Below are 18437 nucleotides of genomic sequence, written 5' to 3' on the forward strand. Positions count from 1 at the left end.
GCTCAGCAGGCGCAGTGATCTTCCAGTAGGGCTGAACTTACCAGCGCCTGCGGCCCCGCTTGTGTCACCTCTGCCTGGGAGCTCAGGTGCCACTTCAGAGATCCCCCAGAAGAGAGGTAACTAAAATAAAACTTGCTCTTTGCAAATGCATTCGTGGCCTCTGGCTCTTCTTGCGACGTGCCTCTGTATGTGTTCGCATTTGGCGTTAGTCGGCAGTCGCTAGAACCAGCCATGCTGTGGTTTGCAAAAACACCGGGGACAGGGGAGGCCTAGAGAGTTACTCCCCAAATTCTGGGATGGCCCCGTACGGAGTGCTGGGCTCCCGTGGCTGCTCTCCTGTCTGAATTGGCTCCGCCGGAGACATGGCCTCAGATTGATGATGGGGTGGGGATTACCCCCCAGGTAATTCAGGCAGCTATGCTAAAGTTTCCACGGAGAGCAGCATCGACTTCTTCTCGCAAATTAGCGGGGAGATTGGGAGGGTTATTCGTTACCGGTCTTAGAGCTCTTGATCATGAAGTTGTTGCATTGCAGAGTAAAATAAGAGAATTGGAAAAGGAGGTTGAGATTTTACAGGATGCAAAGGTGATTGCACAAGAAGTAATTACTGTTCAAGCAGAGTGGTGCTATGAGCTGCAAGATAATGTAGACTGGTTGCTAGCGTGTATTGCTAAGGAACAAAGGGAAAAATATCCAAAAAGTGAGTTTTTGGGTTCTCAGGTTTGTGCTGTTACCACAAAACACTCTTGGAATCCCAAGGAATGGGATGGAAATATTTGGAGTGAATCCTCAGACTCCAAAATTGAGTCTGAATTTGATCCTGACTTAAATGGCAGGGAGGTGGTGGGAGCACAACCCCCCATACAAATGATGCAGCAGCATGAACAAGCAGATCACACGTACTCACTCTCCGAAGGAGTTAATGGCATTTTCAGAGATCTCTCAGCAGACAAGCGGGGAAGGAACACAGGCACAGATTTTGCCAGCTTGGGATAGTGGAGCTGTGTCTATCCATTTATTAGCAGACGAAAAAGATTTATTAAGCCCTATAGCCAGTGATGATCAGATACAACAATGATATGCTCAGCTGCAAACTGTCAGAGGTCCGGACAGGCAAGATATTATTGCACCTAAGCTATATCAATGTTTGTGTGCAGCAGTTTTAACAGCATATGCTGAACCTGTTGAATCTGTGTTGTCCCATGGAAATTGGTGCACAATGGAGGAAAGTATTGATTTAGTGCAGCAGATGGGGGTGGCGTATGCATTGATTATGGGATCCGATCCGGACAGGGTAGCAGTGACAAGAAGTATTAAAATGCAACTTTTGAGAGGAGCGCCTGCCTCACTAATACTCGTGATTCTGCCAGCAGTGACAAATGCTACAGGTAATGCAGGCACTCTAGCAAATGCCTCGAGGGGAATTGGGGCTGTAATTTCAGGACCCTTTGTTTGGGTGGTGAATAATGGAAATCCGGCAAAACTGAAAGGAGTTACAGCACAAGTGATGAGAACACTAATGTGGAATGATTTAGTACAAGCTGGTATCCCACGATCAGAAACAGGTGGGACCATACCATCAGAAATTTTTTGCCGCTTGCAAAAGTTAATGCTTATGCAAAAAAGCCGATCAGCCCTAGCCCCCCTGCCAACACTGCACCCACCCTCCACCCCACCTGCCACCTCAGTGCAAGACCAGTTTGCCTTTACCTGGCAACAAAAGAAATATACTTGCCGAGTATTGTCTCAGAGATACAAACACAGTCCCTCCGTTTGCCACCAAATGATAGTAGCTGATAGAGCACTATGGTCTGGTACCGTTACTGATTGCCATGATATTGATGATCTGTTGATTATGGCAGTGTCATAACAAGCAACTGAAACAGCTGCTGAATTTTTGAAGGTGCATTTGCAGGACCAAGGCTGGGCAATTAATCCCACTAAAATGCAGGGCCCTAGTGCTACTGTGCTATTTTTAGAAATAGTTTGGCATAGGCAGCTTAGGGAGATACCAGATAAGGTACAGCACACAGTCCAGCAGTTTTCTGTACCAGCTGCACTAAAACAATTACGTACCTTTTTAGGATTTTTAGGGCGTTGGAGAACTTTCATCCCTATACCTTCTGTGGAGGAGAATTCCCCTTGTGAAGGGTTAATAGCAGAGCACAATAAAGTTGATTCATTTGAGTCTCAAAACAGTAAGGAAGCAGATAATATGACCTCTGCTGAGCTGCATGCTCAAGCTCTAAATGTGCATATAGCTTGTGGACATGGATCAGATTATGCTGCACACACATGGGACGTTGCTCATAATCAAACCCCTTTGCTGTTATATACTTGTAAAACATGCTCACATCATTGTGCTACTTGTACACAGCTACATTTAAGAGCATGGGGAAAGGTAAAACAGGGTCAGTGGGCCTTGAATACCTGTCAGGCTGATTATATTGGCCCCCTATCCCCGTCTAGGGGGTGGCAATATGTACACACTTCTGTGGATACAGTGTCAGGACTATCTACAGGGGAAATGAAATTATTCACACCAATGGATTGTGAAGTGGGACTGCAGCCTATTGACCTAGATGTAAAAACTCATATAACTCCGGAGAATGCTGTATGGTTTTGTACCCTGACTTCTCCTCTTATGTTACATCCTTTGCTAATATCAGATTCTCGAGTTCTTGTATTTCAGGTATCTTCAGTGAACACCTGTGTTTTATCTGGAGGAGACAGCACTGGAACAATGTTATTGGCATCACAGACCCAACATCCAACTGAAGTCCAATCTGAAAAAGTGCAGGCCACGACTTTCCAGTCTGTGTGGGCAATTAACCCACACCAGGTTGTTAAACCCAGAGTGATACCAGCTGAAGGAGCTGGAGCGACAGCCTATATATTACTGGAAGGTGACAACGCTCCTGTTGATTAACTTAGATTTGTCCTGGTAACTTGCTCTTCGCAAATGCATTTGTGGCCTCTGGCTCTTCTTGCGATGTGCCTGCATATAGGTACACACCAATTTACAGAAAATTTAATGCTTCGTGGATTCTGCACAAGAAGAAGAGTCCAAAGGCACACTAGGTAGATTTTGAAAGCTTTAGTTAAAATATAAAGGGGCCTTTGACAAAATGAATGGAAAGTGGTATCACTGAGACTCGCAAATAGTTTTCATTTTAAAAAGGCGGCTCATTATTAGCCATTGTTTCTTAAGTTCTCGTAATTCTGGTATTGCATAGCCAGAGGAGACATAGGTTTAGAAATTCCTTTTTATGCAGCACTCCGGCTAGCAGCTGTTCCAAATGTGACAGGACAGAAGCATTATTTGTATTTCTGGAGCAGATAAAATATAGGTTACATCAATATCAGAAGGGCAAGTCCAGCCTGAAGGCGTTATAACTGAAGGGAGGATGATATAGAGTTTGAACAAACGTGTATCACTTGTATCTTAACTCTGAGTACAAACAAACCAGTGCGTGACAGCGTGCAAGGGAAACAGGGCTCAGAAACACAGAGATCACCAGTCATTCCATACAGCTGCACTTGGCTAGATATTTACACCTGGTAAACTGAAAGGGAAGAGGAAGCCAGCCTGTTAGATATTCCTTCAACTGATTCACCTCCCAACAGCAAATATGTTGTAAAAATGTGCGCTGACATTTACAGCTCTCACAAGATTAATTAAAGTATCAGGAAATTAAACTCCAAAATGAGTCCTGGAAAAGCCACAGGTGCCAAACTGCTATTTACAGACTGAGGGGATGTAAAATTTTAGAATTAAAGATTGCCATGCGTCATCTGCAAGGAGATAAGAGGAGACATATACAGCTAAGGTACAGAAAACAGTACTCAAACATCAGCAAAAAGAGAACTACACCCCAGATTACGATAGTTTTGTTAACCTTTTCATGGCATTTCAATAGAGATAACACATCACTAACAGACGCCACCCAACCTAGAGAGCTAAAAGCTTTTCAGAAGTTCTTACGTTTTCCCACTTTATTCTTTGTCTGCAACGTTGCTTTAAAATGTGTCTTAAAAAATGTATGCAATATTTTAGAACAGTATCTCCACCTCTAATGGTGAAAGGGACAGAAGAAACGCCAGCCACAGAATCACCTGCAGTGTGCTTGCTTTGCTTCTTTCCTTTTTTTTGCTTGTTTGGGTGGTTTTTTGTTATTTTGTTTGGGGTTTGGTTGGTTGGTTTGTTTTTGTTTTTAAACTAGGATTTCCTCAGAGCAATCTGAATCCTCAAACATAAAAATCAAATTAAAAATTCATCTGACAGCAGAGGTCTGATTTTTTTGCCCTACACAAATGCTGTGATGTAATAATATAAGATGCCTCTGCCATCTCTGGATAAGAACGCTTCTGGGTTTTGCACACAAAGTACTCCTGCTGGCATGACTTCAGTATGTTTTACACCGCTTACTGAACAGGTATGTTAGATTTAGGTACAGAAACAGCTAGTTTAAGAATATATGTCAAGCTTGGGAATGCAATAAACAGCACATGGCACTTAATGCCAAAAGTAGCTCTACATATGCACAGAAGCAGAGCTTTGAGTTGCACGTCAAACTTGATACCTATTCTTAAAGTTCAGTGACTTCACTCTGTCTAAAGCTCATTTTCTACCTGCATCTCTTCTTCGTGTCTCTAAGTCAAGCACTTACTGCTTATGGTTGTAAAAACTAATGCTCTTCACAGAAATACAGATAAGAAAAACAATGGAATTAAGAGAAACGGAATAAGCATTCTGTTGTAGAGAAAAAAATTTTCCCCCCCAAAAATGACACAAGTGGACACAATGGATTTAGAAGAAAATTACTGCAATTTAAAAAAAAAAATTAATAACTTCCTGTGTTCTCCATAAAGGTTCCACAGCAATTACAGCCTTGTTTAAGAACTCCATTTTCTTATTTTTGATCTGTGTTATGCATTACTTGTGCTATTTATACAACCTATATTGTCAACTGCTCTGTTTAATATATAGAAAAATTTTGACTAACAAGATGGCAAAAGAGCGTAGGGGAACTTAGTATCCCTATCAAATACAATTCTTTAGGGTGTCAGCAAGTGCTGTCACTCATCTATTTAGACAAAGTCCACATTCTGGAGAAAATGTTACTACTTTCTTTTCAGGTCATACTGAATTTCCATGCCTAATTCTTACAGCCAGTTACTCTATTAAGATTGCTCAAGTGGAAAAATAAACTGTTTACAAGGAGATAAAGAAACTCATACTTCAGTTAGCTCCAAGCAGGTGACACTATTCATTACGACACCTCATTCCTTGTTTGTATGTTCTAGAGAATGCTCAAATTTTTCTTTAAACATTTCAGTTACAACAACTGCTGTATTACTCATTTGTTTATCATCTGACTACCAATCATGAAATCTGACAGTTTAAAAAGCTTAAACATTTCAGTCAGTCTCTTCAAAGTACCACTTCAGAATTTTACACAAATGAGTTCTTCCTGGGCTATTTGGTGAGCACTGGCAAATAATATAAAATTATTTTTGCTTTAACTATTCGCAAATACCTGATGTGAGAATTGTATGAACTTCATAGCCTGAAATAACTTTCCCAACTTTGAATTGCTAATTATTTAAATGGAATTTGTCTGGAACAGGTTGGCTTCATTATCTTAAGTCGAGACATGCATCACAGGCTGTGAGGGGTAGGTCTTGAATTTCAAACCTCTTTCTAAATTGAAGAGTTCCTCACTGCAATCTAAAGCACAGCATGAATACTCTTTATCCAAATGACTTGAGTCCCCATGGGAAAATGTAATGAGGGTTTCCTCACATGAATTAGAGATTTCAAGTTTAGCGAATTCGGAACAAGCTCTCTTCCATTTTCCAGCCTTGAGAGCCAGGAGCGTTCTCCACTGCTCACCTAAGCAAAAGCCAGATGCACAACCCACTCTTGGGAACCCATTCAATTCCTCTCTGCACAAAAGCATTCATCCAAGAATTGTCAGAAAAAGCTTTATGCCTTTTAAAAATACAAGACTTCACCAAAAAAAAAAAAAAAAAAAAAAGGACGGTGCAAAAGATAAGGAGTCCAGAACAGCAACTGTGCAAGAATAAATCAAATTGCAAGGAAAAGAACCTGCAAATGGAAAAGAGAGAAGATACTCAGTTTTTTTCCCTGAAAGTATGCTGGACAAAGAAATAAATTACTAATCCTGAAGAAGGAAAAGTTATTTACTTTGAAGAATGTTCTTTTTCAAGGTTTGCAGCTTATCAAAAATTAATCAAGGTATCTGCTTACTTACAGCATCACCACAGCCCACATTTATTTCTACTGAATTAAAGGGACTACCTGAAGTAATGTTCATAAGCAAGGGAATTAGACTTTCTCCCTGTATTTGGGGGAGAGTCAACAGATTCAATAGTTCAAAATTCTAGACTTCCACTCTACCTCATGTTCTTGGTAGTAAGTGGGATCTCCAAACACTACTATTAGAAGGATTTAAGAACAAAAGTGATAGCATGTTGTGTATTTTTCCTTGCTGTACAAATAAAAATTATATAAAATATAATTTAAGGAAAGTATAGTTTTCCATAATGGCTATTCTATACTGGATTTGCTAAAGCTTACTTAACTTCTTGTAATGGGAAATAAACAACCAACCAACCTCCACAAGAAATCACTCACTTCAAAAAGCAATCACCCAATATGGAGGACTTCTCCACACACACTCCTTTGAAAAGAACTTCAATATTGCACTGCTTGGGTTATCTGAATTGTTTAAAAACAACTACCATCGATCTTTCCAAGACTTCAGCTCCTTTCCATCTCGTGACTATTAGTCGCAGTGTTTTTCAGTTAAGGTTCAGCCCTCTTGCAAAACCTGTTGGTTTGGGAGGAAGGTGGTTGCAGACTCTGTGACTTTTTCCTTCTGCTCTCAAAGGCAGCTGTCCTTCTCCCCCTCCTCTGTGTTTGTGGCAGTACATGTGCACCCTGACCAGAAGCTGTTACTGCATTAAACTCTTCAGATTATTATGGGCAATATCTGACTCCAAACGAAAGGGCCCCATTCCCCATGTACAACATGAAGAGTCAAGGCTGTAATTAGACCAGTACTTTCGGAAGCCATCACGCTGAGCAGGTGTCTCCTACATGAGCCAGTGCTGCTAGTGCAGTCAATATAGCTGTGTTTGCATAATTGTAGACAATTCTGTCATTATGAGATGTTGCTGGTGAATCAGTACACTGATAACACCAAGCACATGTAGCACTGATCCCCCATAATGCTTTTTTGCAACCAGTATCTTGGAAGGAATAATTTGAGAAGTGAAAGAATACTCAAAATGAAGTCACTTTGCTAGAGCCTCTAGGGGACAGAGGTTAGGGGGTTTTCCCTATTTAGAGATTCTATAGGACTGCAAAGTGCATTTGAATGCATTGTTTCTGTCTTTTTCCAAGTGAAGGAAAGCACATTCACAGGGTTTTTATCTGAACCAATATACAAATACAAAGTAAATTTAAATATTTGTATTATGTTACATCTATGATTTTGTCAGGACAGAACTTTTCTCAACTTATAAAAAGGGGGAAAAGCCAAGATTTTTAACTATTCAGGAGAATATCTTGTTGATAAAATCACTGACCAAACTAAATGAGGTAGCAGTTATTGCAATGCAAAAAACCCCAACAAATAACCCTCTTCATTTCTAGTCTTGGGATAGTCTTGGGAAACGGGAGAGGTGCCTGAGGACTGGAGGAAAGCAAATATCACTCCGGTCTTCAAAAAGGGCAAGAAGGAGGACCCGGGCAACTATAGACCGGTCAGCCTCACCTCCATCCCTGGGAAAGTGATGGAACACCTTATCCTTGGTGCCATCTTAAGACATATCAAGGATAAGAGGGTCATCAGGGACAGTCAACATGGCTTCACCAAGGGGAAGTCGTGTTTGACCAACCTCATAGCCTTTTATGAAGACGTAACAAGGTGGATTGACGATGGCAGAGCAGTGGATGTGGTCTACCTTGACTTCAGCAAAGCATTTGACACCGTCTCCCACAGCATCCTCACGGCAAAACTGAGGAAGAGTGGACTGGATGATCGGGTAGTGAGGTGGACTGCAAACTGGCTGAAGGAGAGAAGCCAGAGAGTTGTGATCAATGGGGCGGAGTCTGGTTGGAGGCCTGTATCTAGTGGAGTGCCTCAAGGGTCAGTTCTGGGACCAATACTGTTCAATATATTCATCAATGACTTGGATGAGGGAATTGAGTGTACTATCAGCAAGTTTGCTGATGACACCAAGCTGGGAGGAGTGGCTGACACGCCAGAGGGCTGTGCTGCCATCCAGCGAGACCTGGACAGGCTAGAGAGTTGGGCGGGGAAAAATTTAATGAAATATAACAAGGGGAAATGTAGAGTCTTGCATCTGGGCAGGAACAACCCCAGGTTCCAGTACAGGTTGGGGAATGACCTATTAGAGAGCAGTGTAGGGGAAAGAGACCTGGGGGTCCTGGTGGACAGCAGGATGACCATGAGCCAGCACTGTGCCCTTGTGGCCAAGAAGGCCAATGGCATCCTGGGGTGTATTAGAAGGGGGGTGGTTAGTAGGTCCAGAGAGGTTCTCCTTCCCCTCTACTCTGCCCTGGTGAGACCTCATCTGGAATATTGTGTCCAGTTCTGGGCCCCTCAGTTCAAGAAGGACAGGGAACTGCTGGAGAGAGTCCAGCGCAGGGCCACAAAGATGATTAAGGGAGTGGAGCATCTCCCTTATGAGGAAAGGCTGAGGGAGCTGGGTCTCTTTAGCTTGGAGAAGAGGAGACTGAGGGGTGACCTCATTAATGTTTATAAATATATAAAGGGTGGGTGTCACGAGGATGGAGCCAGGCTCTTCTCGGTGACAACCAACAGTAAGACAAGGGGTAATGGGTCCAAGCTGGAACACAAGAGGTTCCACTTAAATGTGAGAAGAAACTTCTTCTCAGTGAGGGTGACAGAACACTGGAACAGGCTGCCCAGGGGGGTTGTGGATTCTCCTTCTCTGGAGACATTCAAAACCCGCCTGGACGCCTTCCTGTGTAACCTCACCTAAGTTTTCCTGCTCTGGCAGGGGGATTGGACTAGATGATCTTTTGAGGTCCCTTCCAATCCCTAACATTCTGTGATTCTGTGATTCTGTGATTCATTTCTATTAGCTGGAATAACTTCCATCTTATTGAAACTAAAATATTTCCATCAAATTCTACAGCTTTCTATACAACATCTCACGCAAACGATCTACAGAGATTTACATATTTATACATCTAAAAAAAATCAGCTTATCATCAGGATAGTAAAACACCATGTGTGTATTTAGTAATGAGAACACAAGAACAGTACCTAGGGAACCTCAGCAACTCCAGCAGACGCTGGGCTCTTCCTGGGCTCAGGAAAAACGAAGGTGCTTGGAGGCGCAAGGTGTTGGCTTAGACAGCTGCTGAGCCAGTGTGCACACAGGACTGGTCACATGGGCTGGTCACAGACGGCTGACAGGGCTGGAGCAACTGCCAGAAAGGCCTGAACGTCAGAGAAACTGGAAAATAACTTGTTGCAGATGGTCCTAGCGCAGCAAACTGCAGAGGGAGAAGGGAGACAAGTGAGAAAGCTGTGTCCTTCCCTCCTGACAGCCCGTGTCCCCACCGCGGTGTGAACCCCAGGGCCATGGGGAGGGCAGGGGTCAGGGAACAGCCCAACCACAGCCCCTGCCCCGCTCAGACACGGCTGCGGGTCAGTGGCTTGAGCAGCCCTGCTAAAAACCGTTCACATCTGTTCAGGAATCACAGAATGTCCAGGACTGGAAGGGACCTCGAAAGCTCATCCAGTGCAATCCCCCCGCCGGAGCAGGAACACCCAGATGAGGTTACACAGGAAGGTGTCCAGGCGGGTTGGAATGTCTGCAGAGAAGGAGACTCCACAACCTCCCTGGGCAGCCTGGGCCAGGCTCTGCCACCCTCACTGGGAACAAGTTTCTTCTCATCTTGAAGTGGAACCTCCTGTGTTCCAGTTTGCACCCACTGCCCCTTGTCCTATCACTGGTTGTCACCCAGAAGAGCCTGGCTCCATCCTCCTGACACTCCCCCTTTCCATATTGATCCCCATGAACGAGTCACCCCTCAGTCTCCTCTTCTCCAGCTCCAGAGCCCCAGCTCCTCAGCCTTTCCTCACACGGGAGATGCTCCACTCCCTCCAGCATCTTTGTGGCTCAAATCCATTTTTCTGCTACATCACTTTTCAGCTTTTGACTTTTCCATGCCTAAATGCCCCAATGTGCAATCGAATACCTCATTTGCACATATACTCTATTCAATTAAAACACTATTCAGTTAAAACACTAACAGCCCCCTGCATACTGAATTGGTCACTTCTTTGTTCGGCAATCTGACTAACACCGGGTGCGCAACAGGACAGCGTTTGTACACATGCGGACCCTGTAAGGTATTTCTTTAAGGCTGCTCTTCCAAAAGTCGCCGAGGTTCCTCAAGGCGGGCGGCAGCAACACCGACCACCACGCCATGGAGAGCAGGCCCCAAACCTGCCTCTGCTCCTGTTCATCCTGTCAGGCAACAGAAGGCACGACACAACCGGGGAGGAGAAAAGCCCCACTCAACCTATTGTTGTGCTCACTTTAAAAAAACCCCGAAATGGTTAAGATAGATCTTGACAAGAAAGGAGCGACTAACGGGAGCGTCCGTCCCTCACCAGCCACCGGGACGGGCGGGAAGGCGTGAGGAGCGGCGGCTCCGCGCCGGGGAGCGCGGCCTCGGCGAGCCCGAGGGAACCGCCTCACGGGGCCACGATCCCCGGCTGGCGCTGGGCTGGGCCGGGGCTCCCAGCAGCTCTCACACTGACGCTTTGCCGGTCACGGTGAGAGGGGAAAAGGCCCCGCGCCCGCCGGAGGTGACGAGGCCCTCACAGCTCCTCCCGCCTGAGGGGAGGGGAAGGGCCGCCCTGAGGGGCAGGCGGCCCCGGGGCTGTCCTGAGGCAGCGGTTAAAAAGCACCCGCTTTTTTGTGGGGGGGTGCGTGTCAGCGGCCATGCAGCCGCTGTGTTTTGTGGGGCTGGGGTCCCGTCTTAAGGGCTGCTTTGGGGAAAATTTGAGAACATAGTTCACCACAGTGCCTGAGGTGAGGGAGCGGGAGCCGCCCTGCGGGTCGGGCCGGCCCCACCTCAGCCTCTTCCTTCAGGAGCTCCTGGTCTAGAAGAGGACAAGGAGTCACCGAGGGTCTTCTCAGGAGGAATTCGTGTTTCTCCCCCGAGCAGAGGGAAGGGGAAGGACGGAGGTGAAGGGGACGGGGGGGGCCGCAGGGCCTGTGTGACCTTCCCGGGGAGCGCAGGGCTGAGCACCTGTGGGACACATGTGGGAGGGAAAGCAGGAATTCTGAAAGATACTATATATGCATATGGCTTATGTGGAGAGAGAAGTAGAACAAAAGAATGAAATGTACGAACACTGCTGGTTTACAACAGATACTCTAAGATGCTCTAATTCCACAAAAAAATAGGTAGGATTTGTGTTTGCCAGTTTGCAGACTTTCTGCCCTTGTTTAACTGTAGATGTATGGCCCCATATTATAAAACTTCATTACCAGTGTCTTGGTGCAGGTTTGCATCAGGATCCAGAATTATTTTGTCAGTCCTTGAATGCTGGGCCTCTTGAGCCCTTTGGTTTTGTAGTTTCCTCTTCTGTTGCAGTTGTTTCTCTGCTACTTCAGCGATTAATCATGTTGCTCTCCTAATAATAATAAAAGTGTCTCATCAGGGCAGACAGTGCTTAGCTTTTAATGAGCTGGTCAGAGCTTTTATGTCTAATTGGTAATGAAACAGGCTGTGACAAGAAACTTCCATGCTCCAAAAAGAGCATCACGTTTCTACTTGGACAAAACATGACAGTTTTAGATGCCAGATGTTGAGTACTGCAAAGAAGAAAGCATGGCAGGTTATGTGCAAACTTTTATGTAGAATAAGTGAGCAAAATGTTAGAACCCTTGTGTTAATGGAGGCTTCTGAATAGGGAAGGCTGAAGGATGTAGCAAGGAGATGATGGATCAGCTACTGGCAGCCTTAAAACAAAGTCGGTGTCTCTCTGGACTTTAAAATGCACTTAGCATGTTTCATTTATAGGATATAAACATCTAAGTAAAAGTATTTGAGTTATTTAACCTAAGTATCAATTTCACTGACCTTCTTCGTCAGTGTAACTTCTTTCAAAATCAGTTATTACACCTTCAGACCATGTTACCAGGCTATAATTGCCAAAGCATTTTGTGAATGCCTACAACAGGTTTTACTAAGCCAAAAATGTCTATGTAGTTCTTCAGTATCAGCTGCCATGTATATAATATTCACTATTGAAACAAGTAGAATAATGTGGAGATCACAAAACTTGCAAAGCAGTAGAAGAGAACAAATTGGAAACAATTACAGATTATTTGGGCCTGTATTTGTGACTCTAATATGCTGGAATTTTGGATCAAAAACGGGCTAGCTTGATCTCTTTAATAGTTTTAATGATCTATAAAAGTCTATAATTTAAGCCATTTAAATTTACTTGAGTGTTTTATCATTCAACGCCGGAGAAATTATGCTAATTAGATTATTGTTATATTAAAAATGGTGCTAATTTGAGGCTTCTAAGAATACAGATGTACAGCTCAAATGTTGTGTTCTCATTAGTTATGCAGTGGAACGTGACATAAAGTAGGTGTTTTGTCATTGTTACGAACAAAACTTCTTGAGTGAACAATAGATGGCACATCTTTTCATTAGGGGAGGGGACATAGTTGTCAGAAAAAAATAGAATGGCTCATAGGAAAACATAGTGAATAAAAGTAATAAGGGAAAGCTGTTGCTCATGGAAGGAAAAGGGGAAAAATGTGGCTTTCTGCTGTATTGTTATTTGCTGGAGACAAAAACTGTAACACTACCTCCCATATAGGAAAGCCTGGTTTTAATGGGTTACCTCCCCTAGTGCAGAAATAGTGTGAGCAAACTCTTTGTCATCTCAAAGATTAGTTGATTGATTTCCAGCTCCAAAAAATAATGTGATTGTGCTTGAAGGAATAAGAAAGAAAGTGCAGCTATTAGGTCTATCATGAAAAAGATCCTGGAGATCTGCTGCAGAAACCAGTAACTCAAAATGACATAACCACATTTGTTTACTGATACCTGGAAAATAGCTCATTCTTTTAGGGGTCATTAAAAAAAAAGCTTTGTGGGGAATATTTTAGTATCAAGAAATGAGCCACAAAGTAATGTTCATTTTGTGTTCATCAGTATTCTAGCAGAACCTTTCATAAATCTGTTTGATTTATAAAGCAATAAAATAGTTTGAGAAATGCAGTGAATATTTTCACAAAATGGTAACCAAGCTATGCAGATTTCACATTAGTTCTGTTCCAGGCTACTGATAGTGTTTATCCTTGGATAAGCAACCTATATTAATGAACTCTTGCTGCAGAGATATTGGCGTTGTTTTTGGAGGTGAGTTGGAGGGTGTGCTTGTATAGCAGCTGCATCCCCTCCGCAGCTGTTCTGGCACTGGGCAAGAGTTTGGGTATCCACAGAGCTCACCTGGAGTGTCAGTTTTAACACATTAAAGTGTTACTTGTAACATTGAATAGGTGGGTGATCTTTGAGGAAATAAGTAAAGGAAGAGAAACTACAAGTATCCTTTTTTTCATGGATGGGTTGTCTGTTTAATTTTCATTAATATCTTGCTACTCCTTCCTCGATAAAACTTTTCCTCCTGATGAAATTTCATATGCACAAATGCCATTTGGAATACTTAATAACTGGAAAAGGGATACTATAAATAATGTTTCGTATTCTAATTTAGCCACAGATAAGTTTTTCATTGTTCTACAATAGGACACATTGGGAAGACGTGTAATATAATTAAAAAGCACAAAGCTGCTTTTGAACTTCTGAAAAAGTGGAAGCTTGCTTTTATATTGTAGTTAAGACTGATTTCCACAGCGAAAGCCTGGATAAATGTAACATTTTTCATTTTGAAAGCAAACGAGTGATGGAGTATGCTGAAAACACTTGATGCATCTGCTGTGCTAAGTGATGGATTTTTACTGTATGGGCACAGCTGTGTTAACTTGTATTTCTTGAAGACTCCTCATTTTGGTAGGATCCTGCTGCCCGTTCATCCTTGAGCTGAAGTTTTTGTTTTCTATTGCTTTTCCTTCAGGCAGAATTAGTATTCTGGTGGACATTTGAGAATAACACTTTTTGTAGAACTTCAGCTCTGAATTTCCTTGATCAAGAAGACTGTTGGGCTGAAATTGTTGGTTTCCTGTGTGAACTATGTGATCTTCTAAAAACCTCCATTAGCTGTCAGTTTAAAATCTCCATCAGCTTCCCTGGATGGAATGTAGTTTTGATGGGGAAGCTCTTGCTCATGATACTGTGCTGTTGTTGTCCTTGTTACTCTTGATTCTGAGAATAAAAGCTATGTCTCTGTTACTCACAAGATGTCTGGTTTAAATAAGAAAAGTGAGGACAAGCAGAAAACGAGATGAAATATACTTTTCTCCCTTTATTTTCAAAACAGATCTCTTTTAAAATTGGTATCTGGCAGTTGTTGCGCAGACTTAAATCAGTTTGTCGTTATCATCTCACGTCTTTCATGAATTTTAGCAAGCTGGTTGCTGTTCCTGTGTAGTATTGAAAGGAACATAATATGCTTTTTGGGTTATTCTAGGAAGGATGTTTTTATAATTTAATTCAGTACAGTCATTCTTCCATGTTTGTTATCTGGACATCTTGAACTTGACATTTCTCCAAAGTTTCAGTAGTATACTTATTGACCCTTAAGCTCTGTTGAGGGATTAGTGTAAACTAACCTAATCTAAACCTATTAGCCTCTATTTAGATTCTAGATTCAGGTGCTGGAATTGATTATTTCACTTGTGAATATTGATAGCTTTCTCCCTGACAGTTGGTCTGGAAAAGATCTCCTTTATTTAAATAGTTTGAATAAAATTATTTGGCTATCTCACTTGCAAACATGAGAGAACTGTAGTTTAATTCATAACTTGTGCATATTTTCTGTACAATAAATATACAACCTCCAAATTACTGAAACATCATTGTTAATTTGAACCAAATTTTATAATATTACTGCAGTTAAATTACATATTAAATCAAAACTGTTGCACTTGCAGATAGCGTATGCTTCAGTTTATAGAATTGTTATCCTTGAGGTTATGGGCCAGCTTGCACCTGGGAGATGATTTTAGATTAATGTACTCAAAATGTTTTGTTTTTTCCTTACTATGTGGCTTACATAGCTTGTGATTTTTGGTTGAGGATCTCTTTGTTTTGGCGAAAGTTTCTAAAAGTGAATAAATACTTGTATTATTGTAACTGTTCTAGAAGTAATGTTGCTGCTGGGGTGAAATAAAACAGTGCTTATCAAACGTTTTTATTATTGTTACCCTGTTCTGAAATGATCTTTTGAGTGGGTGTAGTTTTCAGTTTAATGCAAGTCCTGCTGTGTCCTCCTGTTTAATCTGGGAAATCTATGAGAAGTGAGAAAGAACAAAGATCTTTGCCCAGACGTTTGTACTGGGACCTGTCCTGGCAGCAGCACCTTGTGCTGTGATCCAGCTGCTCTGGCTCAGCCTGTTGCTCAAGAGTGACCCGGTGCTGTGGAATTCAGCCTGTTTCAAAATCTTCAGAGGCAGTTCCCTTTCTGAAAATCATCATGTTTTACCACCTCAGTTTAGTGTTTAAAGAAGAAAATTTAGCAACTTTGCATGTTGTCTTGTATAGGTAAGATGCAGGAAGGTCACTTGCAGGAGAAGGCTGATTTTGGTTGTCTCTTGGTAGAGATGAGTGTTACTGTTCTCTGTATATGAGGTACTGTGATGGCACCTTCAAATAATGCAATATGTTCAGTATCAAGTAGATTTCTGGTCCAAGTTTTTTAATGTGTAAATCCTTTAACATATATAGTGTTTAGGATGTATGGTGAGGTCTATTTAAAAAAAAGCTATGTTTTAGATAATTTGCCAGAGAACCTTTTTTTATAGGGACAACTGTTCTGTGTGTGCTTGTGTGTATGTGTAACTGAATAATACAGTGCAACAGTTTTGCTTGCATAACTATACAGTCTTACCGTGTTATATTTTAAGCTTATGTGATGCATGATAACCTCAAATCTGAAAGTTTTTAGCTCTGATAGGCGTTGTATGAATATACTGCATCATTATAAATGTATTATACCAATCATTATTTCCCAAATTGGAGAAAACTATTTTTATGGAAGGTAGAAGATGTCTTTAACACTTGTACTAATCCTTTTGTTTAGGATGACCTTCAGCTTGTACGGTTGGTTTACATCTGTTACGCAGTTCTTGATTCCTGCCGGGTGATGAATAAACCTGCTTGATCTCCATTGTGTGTTAAGAATGGCTAATGTGCTGGGTATGGACATAGGGCAAAGATCCCAAGTGACAGGAAAACTCCAATTAATTTTATGAATTTATCAGAACTAGTTTTAAGTTAGTGTCTGCTAATACAATAAAGATCAGTTCTTGTGACTTGGAGTTCTGCTGGAGAAGTTATTTTCCTCTATGGCTTAGCAACAATATTGAGAAATTCTATTTGGACTTCCTTCACTAAATAAAAAGGTTTTAGGCTCTGTATTCCCAAATTATGTTGAGATATGAACCTTGTGGCTCCAGGGAACCTTGTTTTACAGCAAGTTTGTCGAAGTTCTGGGCATCCTGTTTTGCCATGGGATCTGCGCATAGTAATTCAAACAATTACCATGTTGATAAACAGTTTTCTGTGTGATGGCTGAGCTGTCTTTAGGTAACGGGCATTGTGGGATTCAGTTCTTTCAGGCTCCATGTTCAGCAAAATCAAAAGATGCTGGTTCGTGTGGTTTTTTGCGTAGGAATTTCAGTAGGTAGTGAATGAATGCCCTGACTCTTTACCTGTTTGAAGCAATAATCTTGCTTTTCAGATTTATTATAGCTTATGCCAAATGACAAATGAAAGGCATACTTACATTGCTTTCCTATTTACAGAGGCATATTCTTTCCTACCATTTTTTCCAGCTTCGGGCATTCAACAGATACTTAGAACTGTAAAACCAAGGCCTGGGCCTACAGTTTCTGGCCTCGCCTGTTTTTACCTGCTTTATTCTCACTTAAATGCAGGCAATCCTGTCAAATAACTTCAATCCTGATCTGAGTTTTATTTTTTAACTCGCTTTAATCAATATGATGGAACAATGCAAACAAATCAGGGAAACCTTGAGGATAGGTTCAGTCTTTTTTTTTAAATGTCAGAATGCTTTTTCTACCTAATCATTTAATGGTATTACATAGACCTGAGGATCTTCTGTCTGGTCGTTTGGGGGTTTTTTTCAGGTTTTATGTTCGTCTTCCAAATAATGTCTAAATAATATTTAACAAACAGATATATAGAGTGGAATACTGCATCTTGGCCAAAACTTATTGCTTGCTTCAGTCTTCGGTATCTTTAAATATATTTAGAAAAATCTGGGTGTAATCAAGCTGCATGTAAAGTTACTTTACCTCTGACTAACAGCGTTTACCTTGCAGGATTCCGAGGACGCTGGTCAGACCTCAGAAGTGAGTGGGATCCACGATGCTGCCTGTGCCAGATAATAAGGTGGAATAAGTGTATGAGGTGCACAGTAGGTGCAGAGTCACAGCTAAAATCTGCACGAAATCAGAATTGAAAACTGTTATTTGTGCAGAAGGAATGGAAAAACAATTCCCTGGCAAGCAAATCTTAGCGTCATGTGAGCAAGTACTGATTGATGTCGTTTCAAGCGCAGTTCAGAGAGGACGGGCTCCAAACCCAGGTTGCTCTCAGGCTCTGTTGAACCCTGTGATGCAGATTGAGTCTTCAGACAGTGGGTAATTTGACAAGCTCTGAAAATTGTAGTTCTAGGGTGGATAGAATGAATTGGAAGTGTCCACCTTAGTTCTGAATTTTCTTGCTTTTGTGAGTGTAATTTTTGTATTTTAATGTGATCACTGCTACTCTGTAATAATAACTATAGATTAGATAGAGACATAAGTACTAAGGAAAAGGGCATTTAGCACAGTTTATAATTGTCTTATTCAAGTTCTTTTTTTGAAGGCATTCTGTCAGAACAGCTAGAAAGCTGAACAAAGAATGCATCAGAGCTGAATTGATGTGGTGTGCATGTTGATTACAATTAGAAAACTTTGTGGCTAGCGTATATTAATTGGAACTTCTGCTGAAAATGATTTAAAGTGAACCATTTTTGTCAGTAACAGTATACTTGAATTCTGTAGAGCTGTTTCCTTGATATATGAAGACTGGCATTCTTATTGTTTTAGCCATATGGAGCACATTATCCTGAGTAGATAAAGTACTTCTGGTGTGTTCGTTTTGTATTGGTTTTTTTGTGAGATGT

At 41.8% G+C, this 18437-nt stretch overlaps 2 long non-coding RNA genes across 3 annotated transcripts in view; one reads left to right on the forward strand and one right to left on the reverse strand.

Annotated features, from left to right (window-relative positions):
• Nucleotides 1–6035: 6035 nt before the first annotated feature.
• Nucleotides 6036–10873, reverse strand: LOC135992229 (uncharacterized). 2 transcript variants are annotated; one of them, XR_010606699.1, is made up of 3 exons: nucleotides 10688–10873; nucleotides 9348–9580; nucleotides 6036–6112 (listed from the first exon to the last, which is right to left on the reverse strand). It is a non-coding gene; the product is annotated as an uncharacterized LOC135992229 (long non-coding RNA). The 2 variants fall into 2 exon arrangements; XR_010606700.1 differs by having other exon boundaries at nucleotides 10632–10873.
• An 89-nt stretch (nucleotides 10874–10962) lies between these two features.
• Nucleotides 10963–18437, forward strand: part of LOC135992024 (uncharacterized) — a 71691-nt gene continuing 64216 nt past the window's right edge. The window contains exon 1 of the long non-coding RNA XR_010606680.1: nucleotides 10963–11286. This is a non-coding gene — a long non-coding RNA (uncharacterized LOC135992024). The remainder of the gene's footprint in view (nucleotides 11287–18437) is intronic.

Source organism: Caloenas nicobarica, chromosome 9, assembly GCF_036013445.1.
Source record: "Caloenas nicobarica isolate bCalNic1 chromosome 9, bCalNic1.hap1, whole genome shotgun sequence".
Taxonomy (NCBI): domain Eukaryota; kingdom Metazoa; phylum Chordata; class Aves; order Columbiformes; family Columbidae; genus Caloenas; species Caloenas nicobarica.